This window comes from Rhipicephalus microplus, chromosome 4 (genome assembly GCF_043290135.1).
Source record: "Rhipicephalus microplus isolate Deutch F79 chromosome 4, USDA_Rmic, whole genome shotgun sequence".
Taxonomy (NCBI): domain Eukaryota; kingdom Metazoa; phylum Arthropoda; class Arachnida; order Ixodida; family Ixodidae; genus Rhipicephalus; species Rhipicephalus microplus.
Window position 1 is genome coordinate 185,324,893 of NC_134703.1, and position 12,364 is coordinate 185,337,256.

The following is a 12,364-nucleotide window of genomic DNA, read 5'->3' on the forward strand; positions in this document are numbered from 1 at the left end:
GTAAACTGATCCCCGCAAGAGCTGCAGGATCATGAAATGTAAATCATAACATTCAGGACATGCATATCATGATTTTTATGTTATGACTAGTTAAATATATACTTCATACAGCCATGTTATGTCATACCAAGTTTGGTATCGATACGATTATTTAAACGGCCAGGAGAGCTAAAAGTAGTAGGCGGATAGATAGATAGATAGATAGATAGATAGATAGATAGATAGATAGATAGATAGATAGATAGATAGATAGATAGATAGATAGATAGATAGATAGATAGATAGATAGATAGATAGATAGATAGATAGATAGATAGATAGATAGATAGATAGATAGATAGATAGATAGATAGATAGATAGATAGATAGATAGATAGATAGATAGATAGATAGATAGATAGATAGATAGACTCAAAGTCGCCGAAGTTCGCTAAAAACGCTTCGCATTTAAAATCACTCCTTTCGCTCCATTCGCTCTCTTCGCAACCGCCGCAAATGGCGGTTTTGTTTCACATGGACTGACAATGCTCCATTATTCTCGCTCTGCGATTGGAGCGGCGAGTTTCTGCCACCGTTCTTTCTGGCAGACGCTGCAGAGTTTTTCGAATGCAATGTAATAATCTGCGCATTAGGATATCATTACGTTTCCATGAACGTTAACGAAGGGCTTGCGTGCTTCGTCATTTAGGAACACTTTTCAATTCCTAAATATTTTAAAATGCACGACTAAAACAAACACGTCGACGGCTCGGCAGGCCCGGCTGTATTTCGACGGGTTCCAACCAAAATTCGCTCGTGCCGCTTCGACGAGTGCAAAAATTTTCAACGTGTTAATAGCTCGCCGCAGACCGCTGCGGCAGGAGCGAACTGACCTTTTTTTCACTGTGACTTAATTCGCAGCCTCAAAATCGCTACTTTTTCTGCCTTGGTAAACGACCACAAAAAGCGCTCATCGGCTTCGCTCTCTTACGTGGTCCGAGGGCCGAAAGAGCGCGGTACGCGTACCACAAGAACACTTGTTTTGAAACACGCAAACAGACTGGAGGAATAGAAAGCGCATCTCGTGTTCGCCGTCACTGGCCCTCTCGGCTGTATCACTCGGGCTAAAAATTGTTGTGAACATCTGAGAAAGACAAAAAAGCGCCAGCATTATGCTTCCTGTTTATAGTACTGACCTTATCGCGTACTTCGAAACGCGCGCATGAGATTAAAGTGACTAGAATAAGACGGTACTGGATGTTACACAATACACGAAACGAAAGAAGCGCAGCATATTTATTTTCAAGTTTTGTTCTGCTGACAGAGTCCCATTGGATAGCCTTTAAATATGCCTTTCGCACGCCTTTGTCAGTCGAAAATACAAATACATAAACTTGCGGCCCAGATTCATGGTTTTCACAGAAATGTAGACAATACACTTCCTTGGCACCACAGCTTCTCGCAATGTGGTCACTCACCAACGAACACAAACACAACAACAAGCAGCACACACCACAACTCCAGAGAGCCTGACGCCACAAAAAAAAACGATGCAACATTTGTTGCTTCTCGGCGAAGCACAGTAATGCTGCAGGGACAGCAACGCCGATGCGAGCGCACCACCGAATGCCAGTGTTGGTTGCGTTGTGTGCCACCACAGCGCACAATGCGACCAGCGTCTTCAGCCCGTTGACATATGCTGTAAAACTTCCAGGCATCGACAAAGTACCTTCAGGGGGTTGTGGTTCAATGCGCCAAACTCACAAACATACTCACGCACACACACTGATTGACTTCCACGCTGCCCGCGATATTCAGAGAAGACGCCACTGACACGCACTCGCCTCGCGTACATGACATGAAACGGCGCAGTGGCGCCGCAAGAAATCTTTGTGGTCGTCTCAGTCGTTTTGAACCACCGAGATGGCAGCCGCGGCCTGGCGGTCGCACCTCTAGATCATATTCTAGTTCAGTATACTTGAAACCATCATGTCATTGCCTAGAACTTGTTCACCAATCTATCCTTCAAAGCATTCTTTGTTTCACTATTCTGAGCCACTGTTTTCTATTGTCACTATATTTGTCTCCCCGCCACCACCCACACCGACAACGCTCACCCCGAGCACCACCAACTGCCACAATTATTTCCACTCTCCCATCATAGGGCATTACGACCACCATAGCCTCCAGCCTATTCGTTACATTTACCTCACCCACTATTATTTCTACCATATCTACCAACGAGTCCTGCATCAGGCCTTGGGGGGTGAAATCTTAGGCGTATGAAGTCATGCAAGTTGGGTAAAACGGAACCAGGATATCTGCAAAGTAACAAATTATCGCGCCTAAAAAAGGTAAAAAGGTGAATAGCTGGTAGTTTATGGCAGATATGTCATAGCCAAAGGCGACAAAAGGGGGGACAATGTCCCGATCAGTGAATTGGTCAGAAACGTGCATAAAACGCTTTTTTGTCAGTTGTTGGTTAAGACGTTCAGAAAGCTAGTAAATCTAAGGGTGATAAGACGTCCTACAGTAATGACTAGCAGCAAAAAGACGTAGTAGGCCACTGAACACTTGAAAAATAAAGAATCGATCATCGTTGGTGACCAGGTGAAAAGGAACGTCTTACTGGAAATTGACGTCGTATAGGAAGACTTTCACGAGTAAAAGTGTGCGGCACAAGTGTCCAATGGCGGAATGCATTGACGGTGCGCGAGACCACGGTGATCCACGTGACCGCAATGGTCATGTACTGGACTGCTTTCGTCGCTACTGCTAAGAAAGAAGTAGACAGGCGGTTCTGGAGGTTGATTGGGTTAGATGCCCGGAAGTGCCCGTCGAGACCAGGAAAACCGAGTAAGGCTGCTCGGACTTGCTGTGCAAGAAGAACAGCAGTACTAAGTGTGCCTACAGTTCTTTCATTTGTTGCCAGGACAATAGCAGCCCACACCACATTCATCAGATTGCCCATTCTTCAGTTTAATCTGATGCTATGAAGGCTTAACCAAGCGTGGCCCAAAGACGACGATTGTGCCACCGGTGATGAAGACAAGCGGTGTGGAATTTGAGAAAGAGAAGTCAATCTTTTCTCGGGCAATGATGCTTGTATTTTGAACACCCCCACGTTGGCGTCGGCCAACTCACCTACTCCCAGGCTCCAACAAATGTGCCCTCGGAAACTTATGGCACTCTTCGATGAGTGTAGGGGTGGCCCAGATACTTGGTTTTATTTGATCAAAAGAATCGCAAAGGGCCAAGGCTTGAAATGAAACGAGCGGGCCAACGTCTCGAAGTAGGGGAATTGAGCGTGTTAGGCCACACGTCAAAAGAAGAGTGCGTTGACTATGATGTTGTATAAATACTTTGTTGGGACAATTCCGATCGACGGCTGAGGTTTCTCGCGAAAAGTTGCGAACTTGTGAAACCAACAACTCCAGGACTGGCAAGCAGTTTGTCTGCTGCTTGGTTATATTGAACGCTGGTTGGAGCTGTCACACACAAACAAAAAAAAACACTGGAAGGTGTCCGGTATAATAGTTTGTGAGCGACTGCCCAATCATTGCAGCAGTAAGCTGGTGGTATATTTGAAGGAGAAAAAAGTAGATACGACAGAGGAAATAACAAGAAAGGCTCACGAGCTCCTATAGGTTGAAGTGCTAAAAATTTCGCAATGGGAAATGGTGACAATACCACGTCAGCGGAGGGGGACACCGGTGGACAGTTCCCGATAAGCAATCCAAGGGCACAAGGAAGCTTTGTTTTACAACCGGCGGGGACAAATCGCTGTCAATTTGCGCACGATGAACAGTTACAGCAAAAGTCTGTGAAGCGTGGACATAAAATTGAGGGGTGCCGGACGAACTCGGTAGAAAAAACCGCTGGAGTAATGAGGTACAGAGACGAGTGAGAGAAGAAAGCAGACGTGCCAGTAGTAGGAGGCGAGGCGTAATTTTATAGTACTGCCGGTAGAGGTGCTAATACAAAGTTAGTGAAGAAAAGTCTCGCGCCACTGCAGAACATGACCAAACAGGTGAAGCGTGCGACAATTATGGCTATCCTATTAGCCATCCTCCAGATAAAATAATTCAGACATCAACACCACTTTATACCAGTATAGTGACAGCTAGCAGTGTTGAGGATTCCATTGGTGATGGGTTAGTGAAAAATGTACCTAGTGTGACAAACACAGATGGCCCTTACAGCCCATTTAGAAATAAAATGACAACAGCTCATTTCAGATAAAAGACTTTGCACCTTCAGACGACGTGGAAATGAATGCTGAATATTCAGCAGCAGTACAAACCAGTGCTACAATCAAGTTACAGAAGACCATAGGATTCCTCCAGGTCAAGCACATTAGGGGTTAGATATAAGTGTGAATAAATTTAAAGAGTTACAGGAGAAGGAACAATCGCTTAAGACGTGCGAGGCGTGCTTAGAAGACACCCCGAGAAGAAAAAAAGTAGAACAGTAGGATGACTTGTTAATCAGAATGAGCCTTTATATCACAAAATGTGTTTAGTTCACGGCGAGAAAAGAGCACCAGTTGCTACTTCCTGATAGATTAAAGAGGATAGTGTTGAAATGAGCACGTGGCGAATTTATGACAGCATATGAAGGCATAAAAGTACTTTGAAGGTCACAGAAAATATTGTTTGGCTAGGGTACAAATTTATGTAAAAAATGTGAAATCTTGCCACTTATGATACAAAGCAGTTCCTAAAGGGAGACTCGGTAGAGTTTTTCTGGGCAAGGTGCCAGTTGTAGAGTCAAATGTCGATAGGGTGGCTATATACAAGGTGGGGCCAATCAGCAGAATGTAATGTAGAAGGAACAGATATATATTTACCCTGATAAATGTAGCTACCAGGTACCCAGATGCAGTGGCGTTCAGAAAATATAGACGACACCATTCAGGTAGCACAGGCTCTTTTGGCAAAGTTCCCGAGATATGTCGTACGGAAGAAAGTAGTCAGTGAGAGAGTTTCACCTCAAAGATGATGAAGGATATCTACCGACTGATGTACACTGAGCGGAACTTGAGTACCCAATGCTACAAGATAATCAATGGGTCAGTAGAACGCTTCAACGGAACACAAATGGCTTTCTTAATTAATAACAATGTGTAAGGTAAAACCCAAGCACTGGAATAGATATCTGCCAGCGCTCTTGCTCATGTACCGTGACGTACTGCTGGCTATTCTTCGACTCTCTCCATTTAAGATGCTGTATAAGAAAGAACGGTCACAGGTTCTGTCACAATCCTGAAAGAGTCCAGGAAGAGGTGGCGTAGAGGCGAAGAACACATGCACACATGTGCTACATCTTTAGAGCAGGCAATTCGAAACATGGAAAATGGCACGCCATAAATTAGAGCAAGTTGAGGCAAAAAGTAGTCAGACTATTCACATGGAGCAGAGCGTAGGGCGCTGAAATTTGTGTACGATGCTTGTGCTTGTGCTCACCGAGAACGGTAAGATGTTGTTGCAATAGAAGGGGTCATTCACAGTCACCCAAAATAAAAGGTAAATGGATAAGAAAAGTGAAGTTCCCGAAAATAAAAGGTGTTCCGTATTTTTATGCTAAAATTATCAGAAGAGAAATGAGGCAGACAAAGAAAAAGGAGTAGCTAGCATATGCATGGTAATCACGGAAGAGAACAGGGAGCAAATACACACCCATAGTAATGCGAAGACTATGAAGGCAGAGAAAGTTAAAGTGAATTGAGAGTTTCAAGAGTTACAAAATTAACTGATAAATTTATTAAAACTTGTGTGACATATCACAGTGTACATATATTGTGAAATGTGAGCTTCAATGCTCAACGGAGGAGCTGGTATACATCAAGCAGCATCGCTACCCATTCTTAAGCAAGAAGCCTTTAAACCAGAACCAAATGACATCTTAAAAGAGGTTATGACCGAAGTGGCCATCTCTGCCTCTGATGCGCCCCTCGTAGTGATGAAAAAAATAGGATGACTTAAACAGAGATCGCGCTGATAGTAGGGGACTAATGAAGAAGCGGTACTCTCAGTTTAAAACACTGGAAAGGCCATCTTTGTCAATATATATTAGTTATCCTTGGGAATAATAATTTTTTGCGAATCCAAATATGATCGTATAGTGTTGTCAAACAAATACCTAAACAGAGAAGTGGCATACGACCTTCACACTATTTCATTAACGGAATCAATACCAAGAGCTAATTAGGGTACTAAAATTATAGAATATCAGTTAATTTTATTGTTGTATGCATACGCCCCTAATCAAATGGGTCAATCAATACTCAAGTGTATGATGTTTTAAAAAAACACGTGAAGACACTTTTTCTGCCTCCTTGAAATATTAAATTGTTTTGCAATAAACGTGAAAATATGTAGTTTTGTATGCTTGAGTGTGTATAATTGTTCAACCCAAATGATATAAACATTCAATAATTTTTTTCCTAAAGTTTTTTACTGTTCAATTTCGTTTATATAAGTCGTCCAATGAGCTATACACTTATTTTTCTCTGGTCTTTCTGTACTTATTTTTTAGAGCATTGTACTTAATTTTCCTAGTTTAGTGCCTGGGTGTCCGACGTGCAAGTCCGGGTAAAGGCCTCGTCAGGAGACGTACGAGTCTCCTTTTATCTTGCCTCGCGGACATATTACATGTTGTTAGGGAACTATGTACAAAATATTCTATTCTGTCTACACAACACAATAAACACAGGTGCAAAACCAATTCCGGTAATTGACGTGACCGTTGTGAAAGTGGCTAACAAGGAGTACATCTCCAAATTTGACCTCTTTAAAAGGTCAGACCTATTGAAGAAGCTTCGAAAGAGAAAGCAGCTTTCGCATGTTGCCAGTGAGTGTTTGAATTCAATATAGGACTTTTGCACTTAAGACAGTGGCCATAATAATTACATGGTTGATGAGGAATGTGCTGCATGATAAGCGCTAAGTAGAACATTACATTGGTGATAGCCTGCTCGCAACAAATACTTAGTATCAAATTTTACAGGCCTTGAAGAAACTTTGTGGAGACAAAAAATGCTGGGTTGACAGTGAAACCTAACAAACATGAGTCAGGATACAACACGATGATTTTTTGGGGGTACAAATTATGACTAGGCCAAGTTAGCCCGAAGAAATTACCTGGAACAAAATGCAAGCAGTGGGGAGACCAAACACTGAGAATGAGGTCAAATAATCGTTAGGATCATTAGGGTTTTGTAGAGAATTCATGCCTTACTATCCCGAAATGGCGCCACCTCTTACTGAATTAACAAAAGCTCACTACGAAGCATTTGGGCAGTTAAATGGCGAAATGTCCCATTCTCCTTCTGCCACTCTCTGGCTTTGGTTATGTAAAAGAATACCATGCTAGAAACTGATGCTTTGAATACGCTTTGGAACTGTACTGATGCAAGGCAAAATTTAAATCCTCACATTCACTCTGTATTTCTCGCTAGAAGGAAGCTGAGTAGTCAGGATGATGCACACACCGGCCACATCCATGTACGGAATTAGTTGAAAAAAGGCGTGTTTGCATGTGCCGAAACCCATGGTAGAAAATTCCAGAGCAAAAAATCGCGCTCTTTCGCGGGCCTTGGGCTGCGATAATCAGGGATGTTAGCACCGCTTCAGTGACAGCAGCAGTAAGCACCCGATTCTGAAGCTTGTCGATGGGAGAGGCCTGAAGTTTGAAGTTTGAAGTTCATTCATCATTGAAGCATACATCTTTATCCAATGGTTTAATTGGATGGGAGGAGCGAAAATGCAAATTCATGTCTGGACAATGCGCCAATCCCCGCCCAGATCAATATAATGCACAACACTCAGTATATCTTCAAAGCATGAACACAAGCTCAATACAGTGAAAATACAATAGGTACAGATTTGTAGAAAGAAAATGAAGAAAAGAAGATACAGTGAAAATAAAGAGAGTGTACAAGGAGTAAAGATAAGAAATTTCATGACACCTATACATGCACCTTTTACACAAACAAAAAAAACCTTTATATTACAGTCGTATTTTTGACCAGTTATCAGCGAGTGACAGGTCGCGAAGTAAATAGGACCATGGCTGGCTTGCACAAATTTAAGGCGCTTTACATTTCCTACATAGCACACGAGATGCGCATTCTTAGAAGAATAAAACAGACATGTTATGTTTGAAGTGAGAGTAGATAAGCGTGTATCTTTTTTTATAGCTTATGTTGAACGGCTTTCGTTCACTATGCTGATAGCAATGCTGCTTGGAATTTAGAAATGAGAAAACAAGGTGTGCTAACTTTTGCCTGCCAGAGTTCATCCGAATTCTCTTATATGTTTGTAGTTATACGTTTGTAGTTTCCAGAAGTAAGCATCCTTAAATATCTGCATTCGTTTTTATTTGATCATAGATGACTGTCGTGAGTTTTTTATAAAATGTGTTTTCAAAATTTAGGATTCCATGATGATGAAAAAGTGGAGCAGAAGGCGTTTGACGGGGAACATTTTCAATGATGCGTAGCATCCTTTTTTTTCAGTTTGTCAATACCAATTTTATTTGGTTTTGTTGTAAAGCCCCAGAATAATACGCAAAAATGTATGCACGAATAAACCAAAATGCTGTAAAGCCACTTTGTCACCCAGAGAGGTAGTAAGCATCTTATTTTTCTAAATACACCAATGGACCGAGATACTTCGGTGCGAAGTTTATCTACGTGATTGGACCAATTTAGCGTTTCGTGAAAAAGGATGCGTAGGAACTTTTGAGTCTGAACATGCTCAATCAAAACTCCTCTAAAAGTGAGCGGCGTATTACAGAAAATGAAACGGTTTCGCGGGTGAAAAATATTGTACTTTGTTTTCTTAATATTTAATTCTAACTTATTTGTTTGCAACCATAGAGACAAAGTGTCAAGCCACAAGTTTGCTTGTTGTTAGAGATTAGACATATTTTCACCGGAAAAAAATACGTTAGTATGTTCTGCGTAATATACAATGTTAGGTGTAAAAGGAACATTTACGATGTCATTAATATATAACAGAAACAGGAGCGGTTCAAGTATGGAGCCCTGTGGGACGTCGTAGTTTATCTTGCCCTTTTGAGATTTTGAGTGCTTCGTATCTGTGTACTGATATTGATTAGAAAGGTAACTTCTTATTAAATTAAGATACGAGCCTCTTAAACCGTATTTATTATGTTTTTGTAGAATTTTATGCCTAATACAATCAATCAGTGGGCACGGCGAAAACTCGAGAAGCGGACCATTAACCATGCGTCCCGCATTCTTGTTCCAGATGGCTTTGCTGCCAATTGTCGCTGCTTCTTGGACACCGCCGAATCGCACCTGCGCTTCGCATGCTTATGGAACAGGCGACAACTTCACGGAATTTGCCATCAACTGGACCTCGTATCTTGGACAGGATATCGGCAGCGCATGCGTGACATCGGCCAGTTCAACGCATATAAAAGAACAGCTTCAAATCGGATTCTTCAGTGGGCACGGCGAAAACTCGAGAAGCGGACCATTAACCATGCGTCCCGCATTCTTGTTCCAGATGGCTTTGCTGCCAATTGTCGCTGCTTCTTGGACACCGCCGAATCGCACCTGCGCTTCGCATGCTTATGGAACAGGCGACAACTTCACGGAATTTGCCATCAACTGGACCTCGTATCTTGGACAGGATATCGGCAGCGCATGCGTGACATCGGCCAGTTCAACGCATATAAAAGAACAGCTTCAAATCGGATTCTTCAGTGGGCACGGCGAAAACTCGAGAAGCGGACCATTAACCATGCGTCCCGCATTCTTGTTCCAGGTTAGTTGTGTTGGTTCATACTGTAGTGATGAAAGAGGTGTTGTTGTCGTGCCGTGCCCACGGACTTTGATTGCTTTGGCGTACGAGTGCTACCATGTGTGCAAACTGCTACTCTGTGGTGATGTGGAATTGAATCCAGGTCCTACCAATACTGAAATGCTCCAGACACTGATACAGGGCCAGCAGGCTATTAGGGAAGATTTAGCAGAGCTTAAACAGCGGTTGGAAGTTGCCGAGAAAAGTGTTAGCTCTTTCTCGACCCGAATGACCAAATTAGAAACAAATGTAAGAGAAATAGCCCGGAAAGTGGACAGTTTTGAAACTCTCAACAATTCGGTTGAAAAAATTCAGCAAACACTCATGCTGCAGCAGGAAAAGCTTACAGATCTGGAAGACCGGAGTCGGATGTCGAACCTTGTTGTGTTTGGCATAGAGGAGCGAGCGAATGAAACGGAGGATGTTCTACGGCAGAAAGTAATAAAAGAGGTGTTCGAGGATAGGCTCGGCGTAAAGTGCTTGTCTGTTGCTAGAATACACCGTTTGGGAAAACGTGCTGGAAAGCGACCTGTAATTCTGTTTTTTCAAAATTATACGGAAAAACAGGAAGTGCTGCGGAACTGCAAAAAGCTGAAGGGAACACAAATTTCCGTGCAAAATGACTTTTCTGCTGACACGCTAAGAAAACGAAAACTGCTATGGCAAAGCGCCAAAGTCGAGAAAGAGCAAGGCAAGAGGATTGCGCTGGTAAAGGATAAATTGCGTGTTGATTCACAGTTCTACGCATGGGATGATGTTTCGAACACGCGTGTCATTGTTCGATCTGGCAAAGATCCTACGCAAACAGCGTAGCTTTCACCGTCTGCATTTAAGAACCTTCGTATGCTCTCTTTCAACGCAAGAAGCATTGTGAACAAAGCGGATAAATTAGAACTATTGCTTTTGACGTACGACCCTCATGTGGTTGTTATCACTGAGACTTGGTTGCATGATGGTGTACGAGATGACGAAATTATTCCTCCCGGCTATCAGATGCACAGGCGTGATCGAGGCACACGTGGCGGAGGAGTTGCGGTTATTTGTAAACTTGGTATTGATGTATGTTTGATCAATCAGATTGCCGATCACGAAAGCCTGTTCCTCAACGTCACTGTAAATGGTTTAACCTTTATGCTTTGTGTTGTTTATAAAGCCCCGGAAGTCTCAGATTCTTTTCTCGAACAGCTTTACGACCATCTCCTTTTAAACCGTACACGTCACATCATGATTACAGGTGACTTCAACCTTCCAGCTATCAAATGGAAGAACTTAGCTTACGGGCAATATAAATCGAGTGATGTTGTTTTAGACGCAATGTTAGCTCTGAACCTTGACCAAATTGTCTGTGAGCCTACGCGCAACAGTGCTGTCTTGGACTTATTCTTTGTCAGCGATATCTTTTTAAATGGTGTTATCACAGTTGAAAAAGGAGTGTCAGACCACAGTTTGTTGTTTTTCTCTTGGCCTTATCGATGCTCTGTAGTGCGTTCGAGTACACATTCAGTGGATGTCAAAGATTTTGATCGCGCTGATGATACAGCAATCACAGATTACTTAGACAGTGTACTAAGCTACAGCACGCACGATGATGTCCATGCATTGTGGATGCGATTTAAAAGTGCGGTCTGGTTCTCCATTCAGCAGTTTGTCCCCTTCCGGAAGGTACGCCAGAACCGTAAACATCCATGGATATCTCGGGAGATTATCCACATTAAACGCAGAATCAAGCGACTTAGAAAGCGTAAAAACGTAGCACCCGAAAAATTTGAGGTTTTGAAAAGAAATTTGGCGACCAAAGTAAATGATGCTAGGACACATTACTATCAAGTCACTCTCCCTTCATTCATTAAAGAAGATCCTGCTAAATTCTGGAGATTTCTGGCTCAAACCAATGAAACAGTGAATAGAATTAAACTGGACGGCAAATACGAAACTGACGGCTTCTTAATATCGCAGGCATTCAATGAATATTTTCACAGCGTCTTCACTTTTTCCAATGCTTATGTACCTCTGCCAGCTATTGTTAACGAGGTGAACATTCCCACTGTCACAAGGGAGGGTGTTTTGATTTTACTAAGAAAACTGAGCACCAAAAAAAGTATAGGACCAGACCAAATCCCAAATACATTTTTAAAGCGCTATTCTACACAGATAACTGATTTCTTGACAGAGGTATTTAATAAATCATTGCGTAGTGGTGAAGTTCCGGGTGACTGGAAGATTGCGCGTGTTGTGCCCATCCATAAGAAGGGAGATAAATCAATTGTTTCTAATTACAGACCGGTTTCCTTAACTTCAGTAAGTTGCAAGTTACTAGAACACATAGTGGCTCAAAATATTCAGTGCTTCTTAGCGGATAATAACATCTTGTCCCCTTGCCAACATGGATTTCGGAAGGGATTGTCCACAACAACGCAATTGGTTATAACTATCCATGATTTTATGGCAGTTTTAGATCGATCAGGGCAAACTGATATACTTCTACTCGATTTTTCTAAAGCGTTTGATAAGGTTCCGCATAGTAAATTACTTCTGAAATTACGTAACATAGG